This window comes from Ictalurus furcatus, chromosome 1, assembly GCF_023375685.1.
Source record: "Ictalurus furcatus strain D&B chromosome 1, Billie_1.0, whole genome shotgun sequence".
Lineage (NCBI taxonomy): Eukaryota > Metazoa > Chordata > Actinopteri > Siluriformes > Ictaluridae > Ictalurus > Ictalurus furcatus.
The window spans coordinates 18,227,714-18,240,097 of NC_071255.1; the positions used below are offsets into that span (position 1 = coordinate 18,227,714).

Genomic DNA, 12,384 nt, shown 5'->3' on the forward strand with positions numbered 1-12,384 from the left:
AAAAGGCTGCTCTTAAACACCTTGAGTGTTCATAAGACCGCACTGATAAGTCCGAGAGAGCACTAGAAGTGTTAATTCACCACTTTTAATGAGTAGGTGCTTCCTCCTCGCCTTCCCCTCTAGTCGGGCTCATCCAGGCGTTTTCCAAGGTTTCCCTATAGGAGTCATGTCGCGCATTCTGCAGCTCTCAGGTTTCACTCTTCACTACAGTACGAACCCACGAATCCGGAGGGATTGTCCTTCTCAAACAGTCTAGCCCCACTGCTGAGGTTTCCGTCCTTGGAGAAGAATGTGAACTTGAAAAGTTTCGCAGCTTTTTGCAGCTTCGAAGTTGAAGTGGAACTCAAAAGGTGCACGGTGCGAAAGCGCAACAAGGGTTTTCCACACAGACACACACACACACACACACACACGCACGCGCACACACACACACACACACACACACACACGCAGCCTGCGGATGTAAATAAGATATCAAGAGTCTGAGGACAAAAAGAGAGAGCGGAATAATGAAGCTTGGGTGTGGGTTCTGCAGCCTACTGCTGTTTCATGCCATAGGAATGAGGATGATGATGTGGCGATGAAGGACCCAAGGACAGACCTGTGTGAATCCTAAACAGCTGGAACAGCTTTTTTGTGATGGTAAGAGGACATCATTAATAGTCTGTTAATTCCTATAGCGTTTCAGTGATTTTCTCTCTCTCTTGCAGTTTGTTAGGTATAGTTCTGCTCTGCTCCCAAAACCCTCTTTTTATTACCAAAAGCAGAACAAATATTACTGTGTAGCTCTGCAGCATTGCAAGCTTGTGCTATTTGAACCAAATTGTGCCTCTCCATGCAGTTGCGGTTGCTCCTTCATGCATATTACCACGCATTCCTTCAGATGAATAATGCACATACCTACTCTATATGAATAGCCGACTAGACAGCGCCACCTAGAGCTGAGCCTTGAGGTTTGAATGTATTCCGTTCAAACAATATTAAGCCACGGTTTACATCGCAAACAATTACAGGACTTCTGTAGGAAAAAAAAAAGTCTTATATATACTTGTAAGGTTTATAGGCACTTGTAGACAACTTTCCTTAAAGTATTTTTAGGAGATTATCTTGTATTATTTCTGATAGTTTTATGCTGCAGTGCTTCTGGGAAATTCATCTATACTCACCTATACTTACTACCCTTGTGAGGGCCATCCTTTAGCATAATTATTCAGTCGTTCACTTAATTCATCTTTAGTAACCACTTATACCTGCTCTGGGGTAGGTGAGTAGGTGGGAGAATTCATCCTAAAATGGGACACCAGTTAAATGCAGGAGATTGACCAGAAAATTTTACACTTACGAACAATTTAGCATGGCCAGTCCACATACCTGAAGGGTTATGGGAGGTAGGAGGAAAGAAAGAACCTGCAGTAAATCCACAGGAACATAGGAAGAACATGCGAGACGCCACACAGACAGTAAGCCAAGCTCAGGATTAAACATGCCCACATTCATACACACACACATATGAATTTCTCATCACTCCCCTGTACTTGATTCTCCAGAGAAAATCAGGGTTGATCAGGTCTATATTTAATGCCTGAAATGGGTCTGCTTTTGTGTGTGGTCCCAATCTGCCCCCACAGTCATTTATCATAAATTCTGTACTCACCTTTTATTGAATAAAATTTTTTTTCTTCATTATTGTTGCACATTTGAGTTCACCAAGTTAGATGCATGGAACATAAGGAAGAAGGCAGAATATGCTGTTAGATCCTTGCTGTGTTTAATGATATAAAGAAAATTAATTGGAGGATAAGTCATGTGTGTGTGTGTGTGTGTGTGTGTGTGTGTGTTCACATCTGTTAGCTGTGCATTTGCACTTTTGCCATGGAAGCTTGGTTCAGATTGCATGCAGATCCTTGAGTGACGCAGTCCAAACAAGCCCAGGCTCTACTTCACTGTATGGTCATGCACTATGAATGATGCATGTATTGCTAACCGGCTTTACATTTAAATTTCTCTAGTTTATGCCTATCCCCCTATAACTCACAAAACACTTTATTAGGAACAGCTGTACACCTACTCATTCATGCAATTATCTAATCAGCCAGTCATGTGGCAGCAGTACAAGACATAAAATCACGCAGATACAGGCCAGCAGCTTCGGGTAATGTTCACATCAACCATTGGAATGAGGAAAAAATGTGATCTCAGAGATGGTGCTACATGGGCTGGTTTGAGTACGTCTATAACTGCTGAACTCCTGGGATTTTCACACACAACAGTCTCCAGAGTTTGAAAAAACATCTATTGAGCGTTACTTCTGTAGATTGAAACACCTTGTTGATGTGATTGATCAATGGAGAATGTCCTCACTGGTTCAAGATGACAGAAAGGCTACAGTAACTCAGATAACCACTCTGTACAATTGTGGTGAGCAGAAAAGCATCTCCAAATGCACAACACATCAAACATTGAGGCAGTTGGGCTACAACACCAGAAGACAATGTCAGGTTCCCTTTCTGTCAGCCAAGAACAGAACGCTGAGGCTGCAGTGAGCACATGCTCACCAAAACTGGACAGTTGAAGACTGGAAAAACGTAGCCTGGTCTGATGAATCTTGATTTCTGCTGAGGCACACAGATGGTAGAGTGAGAATTTGGTACCAACAGCATGAATCCATGAACCCAACCTGCATGGGTCCATGGTGAGGGGAATGTTTTCTTGGCACACTTTGGGCCCGTTAATACCAATCAATCAATGTTTGAGTTTGAGTATTTTTTTAGTACCTCACAATTTGAGTATTGTTGCTGACCGTGTGCATCCATTCATTGCCACAATTTACCATCTTCTAATGGCTAATTCCAGCATGATAATGCTCCAAGTCACAAAACAAAACTCGTCTCAGACTGGTTTCTTGAACATGACAATGAGTTCAGTGTTCTTCAGTGGCCTTCCTAGTCACCAGATCTGAATTCAATGGAACACATTTGAGATGAGGTAGAACGGGATATTTGCAGCATGAAAGTGCACCTGAAAAATCTGCAGGAATTACGTGATGCAATCATGTCAACATGGACCAGAATCTCAAAGGAATGTTTCCATCATCTTGTGGAATTGAGGCTGTTTTGAGAGCAAATGGAGGCCCTAACCAGTAATTAGTATAGTGTAAATAAGTGCTCAGTGAATGTAGATGTCTCTAATTAGTCAGTTTTATTAAGACAGTTTAAAATATATGGAGTGCGCATTGCTTATTTGAAGTGTGAATTTCCTGCATTATATACATATATACTGTATATGGCTTAGCTTCAAAAGCTGCTTAATGCTCCTAAACATCCTTGCTTATAATTTAAGGAGACAGTTTTCTTCAAAGCCCAGGCACAAAAAATATACATATACAAGTTGTGTTCTCTGTAGTGTGTCACACTCTACAGCTCCTTTGATTACTGGCCCTTCGATTTCTGCAGACTCTGTGTTTTTACGGTTATTATAAAATGTTTGTTTGGATATGTGTGAGAGACATGAACCACTGTCTATCCCAATGTGCATGACAAATTCAAATCATATCAGGAAAACAAAACAATCTTCCACACGACTTCTACATTATATTTGCCAATGATTGACTGGCTCATTGGGCTGCGAACTTACACTTTGTATTATGAGAGGACCTTGTGCTATGTTATTATTTCGTACATTTCATATTGTGTAGGAAAATATGACAACCCCACTTCTGGAGTGTCTCACGCTCAATATCAAAGATGCTATGAAACTTTGTGTGTTTTGCAGGATGTGGTAGGAAGGGAATTCTGGGTATATTGTAAATATTAGGCATGCCATAGTCAGGTCAGTGCACAGGTGAGAGGATATGAAAAACTTCCTCAGTCTTTAAAGGAATATTCAGAATCTCTATCTACTACTATGTCTAAAACGTATTTGTGATTTCCAGAGACAAGAATTTTGATACGGTTCTATGCCACAGGCTCCCATTAATCTGGGACAATAGATTTGGTCTGATGGGTAGTGGGCATGGAGGACCTGACTGTAACATCAACAACAGGAGGAACCCTGGTCTGTTCAGCCAGAAGGTGGCTATCAGCAACACTGTTGCTTAGTCAGTTGAATGTGCTACAATGCCATCCTTGACAGAGACAGAGGTGGGAAGGTATTCTATTCAACTATCAGTCTGGCCAGTCATAGGTCAACACATCCTGGCCCAAAGCCTTTGTCTCAGTCCTGTCTGGAACCACATTGTGTCGTCTGTCAGTTTGATAATACCACAATTTCTGCTATGTCGGAGGTGTTGCAAAAGTAGATGAACCACCTTCTTGTGGACTTGCCATTCCCTTGATACAGACTTACTGCTAAACAGCATATCAGCTGCCTGATGGTATCGGCTCAGTAGGCATATATCTCTCAGTAACAGGAAGTGTGCATCCGCCCACTTCCAAACCTTGTTGACCTATCTCAACATTGTTTGTGATTTTGTGCCACCCCGGTGGCTGACTAAAATACCACCCTGGAAATGGTGCAGTACTAGCCACACAGTTTTGTGAGGACACAATTTGTAATTTGTAAAAACAACAACAACAACTATAATAGCACACCACTTTAATTGTGAATAATTGTGTAAATAAATAAGGGGGCACAGTGCCAGCACTGCAGCACAATGCAGGATAGGTGAGGAAAATGTCTACACACAACCCTAGATGAGTGAAAAAAACAACACTTACCCAGTACATTGTTCTTGATGATTGACTGTTATTTGTCCTTGACAACAAGGGATTGATATGCAACAAAGGCACAGAAACATACTTTACTGAGAGCTGTTCAAAAGCACTTTTTCGAATTAAGATAAATAACCCTCTCTTCTCCACTGCAACCCTACTCAGTCTAAGGTAACTACTGTAGCTAGCTTATGTACTTCATTTAAAATCAGCTAACATTATAAAGAACAAGCCAATTAGCCTAATTACATGAACACGCACATGTGCATTTTTCTTGGCCAATATTTAAGTTGGCCAAACATAAACAGAACTAAATGAAATGTTTGGAATATTCATACTGGAATAATCATTCCAATATCAGTATCATTACTGACAAATACCATACTCTAAAAAACACTGGGTTAAATACAACCCAAATTGGGTTATTTTTAGTCCAACAGCTGGGTAAATATAGGACAGAACACATTTTGGGCTAAACGAACCCATCTAGTTGTTAATTTTAACCCAGCAAATGGGTTGGTTTTCAACCCAAAGGATAGTTTCATTTCTACAAAAATGCTGGGTTCATGTTATTTTATAAATAGGTTAATATTTTCAGGGTTAATTTTACCCTTTGAAAATGTAAAATGTACCACATTATAAACAAATATGTCAGCATGGTATCTCCTTTATTTATACACAAGAAGGTGTTCAGATATGTATTGCTAGAACTGCTAAAGTGTTTATATATAGACTTTGAAATAAATGACTCAAATAAGTCATATATTTAAGACAAAAACGTCAGATTTTGATCAAAGGAGATGTTTAAAACATCCAACAAACTGAGTAACCAACTTACGATCCAGTGGGCATTACAAACAAGTACACCAAAGCTAACGAAGATAGCGGTGCATATTTAGAGTCATATAAACCAGACTGTTATCGCACATTTTTACTTTTTCTAGTTTACAGTAATGGTTTTATGGATAAATGTATTGATACGAACCTTCGCCCAATCATGTGTTAATTTTGAACACATCTGTGTGTCTAGTTAAGGACAACACATTTTGTGTTGCTTTTAACACAGTCAGTGTGTTAGTACATTTAACACATGCTGTGTTAAACATTTCCACAAAATGATGTTAAAAATAACACACAAATAATAGAGATCCCCTGTTATTTCCCCTACAATTATCCTTAAATGCAATTTGTTTGTATGCTAAAATTCTACTAAAAGCTCATAAAATAAACAAACAATTGCATGAAATTCAGGCAACATTGATCCTTCTCCCTTGGTTGTTGGTTAGTTGTTAGCTACAAAATATGGACAAATGCCTTTGGGCTTTAACTGAGAAATTGCATTACAGAATCCTAAATTGTGTAATTGTGGAAATGTGACCTAGCTAGCTTGTGAATACTTATTTTCCCGCCTTTAGCACCTCACCGCCAATTTTTTTTTGCACAACCTCATTAAGTCAACCAACATTACAGAGATAGTGGAAAGCATTACAACTTACTGTAACCCCATCCTCTGTTTTTGTCACGTTAACCTTCAGAAGAACTTTTGGCCTCGACATTACTGAGCTAGCTAAGTTCCGTTAGCCACTGACTGTCTGCACCTGTTAACCAGCATTAACATTCCCCGGATATATGAAGAAACACGGCCCTAACACTATCTTCCTAATGCTAATTACTACAGCTTGTCTTGTCCAAAACACCTGCTAACTGTAGTTAACATTAACCCACTCTCTGTATTACATCATGATGAATAGCTGTAATGCTACTTTATCATTAACTCTCAAAAAGGGAATGAGAATGTCTAACATTACTGAGAGCTGGATGCTAAAGTAATGTTATTAACTCACGTGAGTGTTTAGGTTAGCATCACTCATCCCTACTGTGACAGCATCCAGCTAGCTAACTCTAAAGCCGGGTGCACACTGTGCGATTTTTAATAGTCCTTTGTGACTGTTGCTTGTCAGACTGTACGAACTTGATCCCCACTGTAAGCCATGTCATATTGTAGGATCTCAGCTGTCATTAATGTCAGACTGTACGACAGTCAAGACCCGGAAACTGACGCATGCGAGAAGACTCATAAGCTGAAGATTTGAGGCACAGACCACAGGAGAAGCCACACTACAGGAATATGCTTCAAATCTTCTGACACTGCTAGAATTTACTCAGAGGAAAAATTTGATCGCAACAGCCATTAATCGGTTGTCGGGGAACATGTCCAACTAGCGATCAAAGACTACTGATTTTGGCCTACGATTACAGGACTCTTTTAGGATTCTCAAAATTTGTCTCAGATGACCAAATCATGGCCAAAATCGTACAGTGTGAACCCGGCTTAAGTCAGAGCCTCAGATAAGATTCAGACCCTGAGAATTATAGAATAACCTCAGACCATATTTCACAGCCAACATCACAACATTGACATTAGTAGCGTAATTCAATCACTGAGGAAGCAGTACATGATATTCACTGTTGAAGCCGTCACGATAAGTAAAGTTAATTATCACTTGCTGTGTTACTGTTTTCCAATGAACACATTTTCGAGAGCTCCCTGCATAAATATCATAAACTCTGCCAGGCTTTTTCAGCAGCATTAACACTAAATAGTGATGAACACTAACCCAGCAGCTGGGTTACACAAAATTACCCAAAAACTGGGTAGAGACTAAGAAAATAACCAAATTAAATGACCCAATAGACTTAACCCAATGTTTGCGTAGAAAAAGTAAGCCAACACTTTTTAGAGTGCAGTCAGAAAAAATGCTATTGATGCATCCCTAGTTCAATGTCAGATACTGCTATGATTAAAGTACTAAAAATATCCTCTCTCTCTCTCTCTCTCCCTTCCTCCCTCTCTCTCTCTCTCAGTCTCTCTCCATTTCTTTCTCTCTCTCTCTCTCTCTCTCTCTCTCTCTCAGTTGAGTAAACAATCTGCATGTCTCTTCTGAATTGTCAGCTCTAATGGTCTCAAGGTGCATTTTTGTTCAATTACTGCCAAACACTGAGTGAGGCTTTTTTTCTTCCTGTTTCTGACCTTTCACTTCATCACAAACAAGCCTTTTGTGCAAGCTATTTCTTTATCTTCTTTCTTTCTCTTGAGTGAGATGGCTTGCTGGATGGTTCATTGACATGTCTCTAACTTGCAGCTTAAACCTAGAGACAATGTAATTATGCAGCACTGGCAGCTCCTAAGAACGACTTGATCATTATCATTGAAATTGGCTCTGACCTTATCTTAATCATCTCCTTGGTGGGTTTTGCATTAACCTGTCCCTGCTGTGTCTTTATTATCCTCCATGTTTAATGAGATCAGCTCCTCCAAGATCCTCTCTCAGTCACAGCCTGTCACAGGACTAAATGACCTCACTTGCCTGTACCTGTGCTGGAATTAGCTAAAGGGATAGTACAACATTCTCCATTTCCATAAGAAAAGTAGTTGAGAAATACAACAACAAAAAAATCAGTTTGAATGTTGGAAGATTATTCTTTGCTATTTTTATTACTAATTATTCTTTATTATTTTTCAGTATAACTAGCAATCATATGTTTTAGACATATCCAATCTTTCTTTCCAAAAACAACCAGTTGACAGAAAACAGATTCTCAGTGGTATTCTGTTTTATTATGCAGTTTTTAACTGTTTGCACTATCTGTTTATGGTTAAATTAAGGATTAGGGACAGAATAAATGTTCACATAATGCCTTACAGCTTCATGTTTTAGTTGGTTTTGGATTCGTATTGAGTATTTGCAGGATCTAAATACACATCTACTTTTTATAGATATGTATTAGAGTAAGAGTAACAGCAATAAAGTAGAGCTATCAGTTGAACAGAATGTAAACTAAAATCTGGCACATTTAAAGTCACTGAGCTCTTCAGCACAGTCCATTCTACTGCCAATGTTTGTCTATGGAGATTTATGTACCTGTTAGCAGTGGACATGGCTGAAACACCCAAACTCAATAATTACATGGGGTGTTCACATACATTTAGCCATTTAGTCTACATCTGGGTCCAAGACATTATGAAGAACAAATGGAATGAAAACAAGTCTTTACTAACTGCTCTTCAGTCTCTTAGTCTGTCTTGGTGTTGTGCTTAGAGCACTGCCTTGTTGAAAAGTATGACTCCTTTGCCTTGCTCTTTAAAGTACTTTAAGGTGGCAATTTCAGCATGCAAGTTTTCAGGTTACGGAGGCGAAGATAGATGCAAGTGCAGATATGAAGTTTAGTGATAGTCAAAACAAAGCACAATAAGACACTATGAACATGGAGTAAAGTACCAGAACTAGAATATAAACATGAAATGATACATAACAGGTGAGCATAATGTGAGAACATAAGAGAATCAAAGCAAGACCCTGAGTGCTGTACAAATCGTGACTTAAATAGTGTGCTCATTAACCTCAAACATAAATCAGATGCAGGTGGTCATGTGACAGTGATGCAGTGGGGTGCAGTGGCTGCTGAGAATCGTAGTTCCAAGCTAGCTCCCGCATATTCATGACAGACCTGGAACCATCCCCCCCTCCCCACACCCTTAATGCGCGGCTCCCAAAGTGCATAATAAGTTCGGGAGTGGGTCCTGGATACCCAGACCAGAGGTCCTACAGATGACACAATAACCCCTGCCTGGCCTGGGCATGGAGTGATTACCACCTCGCAGCCAGCGGGGGAACGAAGCTCAAGGCAGAGCCCGAGGGGGTAGCAACGTTAACCACAGAGCTAGACGGGGAAGTAACGCTCTCCGTGAGGTCAGAGGGGGGAGCGAAGTTCTCTGCGAGGCCAGAGGGGGGAGCGATGCTCTCCGTGAAGCATGGGGGTGGCGATGTCCTCCCTGGAGCAAAAAGGGGGAGCGACATGTGGCGCGAAGCAGAGAAACAGAGTGACATCTTCAGTGGAACATGGAGGCAGAACTACGTCCTCATCCGAGCAGGAAGGTGGAGCGATATCCTCAGCAGAATAGGCAAGCGGAGTGACATCTGGAGAGAAGCCTGGCATAGTGACATCCGAGGCAGTGCAGGGAGGCAAAGCGGAGCTCTCAGCCAAAACAGCAGGCAGAGCAACATCTTCAGTAGAACAGAGAGACTGAGTGGCATCCTCAGCTGAGCAGGGAGACTGATCAACATTCTCCGTTGACTCTGAGGCTAAGCGAGATCCGCAGTAGGGGAAGGAAGAAGGCGAAAGATCTTACGCATGGCTTTTAGCCATGGTTCTGTGGCCCTGATCCAAGACTCCCTCCCCTCTGGTTTCAACCTCAGGGACTCAGGACAAAGTTCTCTCTTGAGTGGAGAAAATATCTGCTGCATCCATTTGATGGTCTTGCGTTCTCTCAGGTTACGAAGGTGAAGTGCAGTTCAGATGCAAGTGCAAATATAAGGTTTAATGTTAATCAAAACAAAGCACAATAAGACACCATGAACATGTGGTAATGTACCAGAACTAGAAAATAAACATGAAACAATACATATATGACAGGTGAGCATAAAGTGACAACCTAAGACAATCAAAGCAAGACCCTGAATGCTGTAAAAACCATGACTTAAATAGTGTGCTCATTAACCTCAAACGTGAATCAGGTGCAGATGGTCATGTGACAGCGATGCAGTGGGGTGCAGTGGCTGCTGGGAATTGTAGTCCCGAGCTAGTTCCCGCATATCCATGACACAAGTATGCTGACAGAAATTGCACATGTTAAACACTTGACTGCTTAATTAGAGCGGTGTCATCCAAAATGTCGGGGTGGGAACAAGACACTTGTATGAGATGTTGTCTCTATATTCATTACATCGGGGTCCAATTAGGTGAAAACCTTCTCATGTGTCCCCTATTATAATAGTCTCAGGTAAAATAATTGGGATATTTAAATGTCTTTGTTTACCCTTAAGAGGTGTAGCCATATTTCAGCCTTAACAGAAAATTAAAGAAGGATCTATGTCTTGCACTACACTATGTTTGATCAGTTATATTTCAGTTGTGTCTGTATCTGCATGTTTAATTCCTCTGTGAACCACATTCAAATAAATTTATAATGTCAGAGCTACTATATAAATACAACTATCCTCTGAGACCTCTGATCTGTCCTATAGGTCATTCGTTTTTATGTGCTTGTCATGTATGCCACTTCAATGTTTGCTCTAAGCAAACACATGCCATTAATGCAGCTCTCTGTTTGTTTTGTTAGCATGGTTAACCACAAATCCAACCCTAATTATAAATCAGTTACTTATACTTACTCACCATAATATTACTTCCATACCTATCTCCCTCTACAGCATACCATCCCTAAAGCATGCCAGTGAGATGATGTGCTCGGCCATGCAGAAGGTAGGTCTGTGTATTAGTTTCCTCAGAGGCAGGGAAAACCAATCCATAAGAACTTCTTTGGTGCTACAGGCATGATATTCTTCAACCTGCCAAATAATGAGAGTCTTTCATAAGCACTATCTGGAAAAGTCATTAAAACATTTAGCCACTGTGAGAGATCCTACAGAGCCGAGAAATTCCTCTTCCCTAAGGTTTCCTTCTTCACTATACAGTAACAGAAACAGACAGCATCGCTACAGCAGATGTACCTTGTGAGTAGAAGGGAAAATATTCTAGGAAAAAGACAACACATGAGATGAAAATACAATTTAGTGAGAAAACAAAACCACAAAGCAACACTGACCAAAATGCTAGCTTTTGTGCAAAGAAAAAATAGTTTCGCCTTCCTTTATTTTTTATTTTTAGATATACTTTGGTAGACAATTGCTGCCATATGCAGCCTAAAATTGCAGCTTACTCTTCAAGAGAATGGTATTTTGGGGCCAAGATAATTAAAGAAGTCCACTGAAAGAAAGGCTAAATACATGTTTGGGGTCATTCCACTCAGATTATGATTTCTGTGATGACTAAAGCAGTTTTCAGATCAGTTTCAGTTTGGTTCAAAAACATGGTGCCATTTTGGGAATAATGTGGAACCAAGTATAGAGATAGAGAGAGAGAGAGAGAGAGAGAGAGAGAGAGAATATACAGCATGAATGGAAAATCCCACTAATGTTGATCTTTTCCACATATAGCCAAGTCTGTCTGACTCAGAAACAGCCCCTGAATGGAATTTCTTTTGACTCATGTCCTGCGATCTGAGCTGCTTATCTCTGCCTAGTTGTGGGGGGGGGGGGGGTGTAATAGTTATTTTGTTATTTGCTGACATTGGCACCCAAGTAGTTATAGCTGTATGATTTGTCTTAATCAGCACTGTTTCTTTGCTCTGTCTGGCAGGCTCTGGGAGCAGGGATGAAGCTGAAAGTGAAGCGGCGCTACATTGTGGTCTTTCTGTCTCTCCTCACCCTGTCAGTAATGATGATAAACACATATTCACCTTTGCCATGTGAACAGAAATGTTTGCTATCACAAGGGCCTCACCATAACCAACCCACTGAGGCAGAAGCAAGGAACTCTAAGCATCTACCGCCAAACATTCATAGGGGATCTTGGAAGCTTTCTAAAATGAAAGCGTCAGAAAAGCACATACTAGTAATTGATGACCACCAACATAGAGGCAGTAAACTACAGGAAAATGTCCATTTTTCAACCAGAAGTAATGCTAAAAATACGTTTGTGAAATTAAAACAAGGGTTTTATCAAGGCAGAAACAAGCACTCCTCCCAGACAAATATGGCCAATACAAAGGAAA

General features: G+C 40.5%; 1 long non-coding RNA gene across 1 annotated transcript; it reads left to right on the plus strand.

Annotated features, from left to right (window-relative positions):
* Positions 1 to 448: 448 nt before the first annotated feature.
* Positions 449 to 12,309, plus strand: LOC128611192 (uncharacterized). The gene is made up of 3 exons (XR_008386526.1): positions 449 to 642; positions 10,982 to 11,033; positions 11,970 to 12,309. It is a non-coding gene; the product is annotated as an uncharacterized LOC128611192 (long non-coding RNA).
* The last annotated feature ends 75 nt before the right edge of the window (positions 12,310 to 12,384 follow it).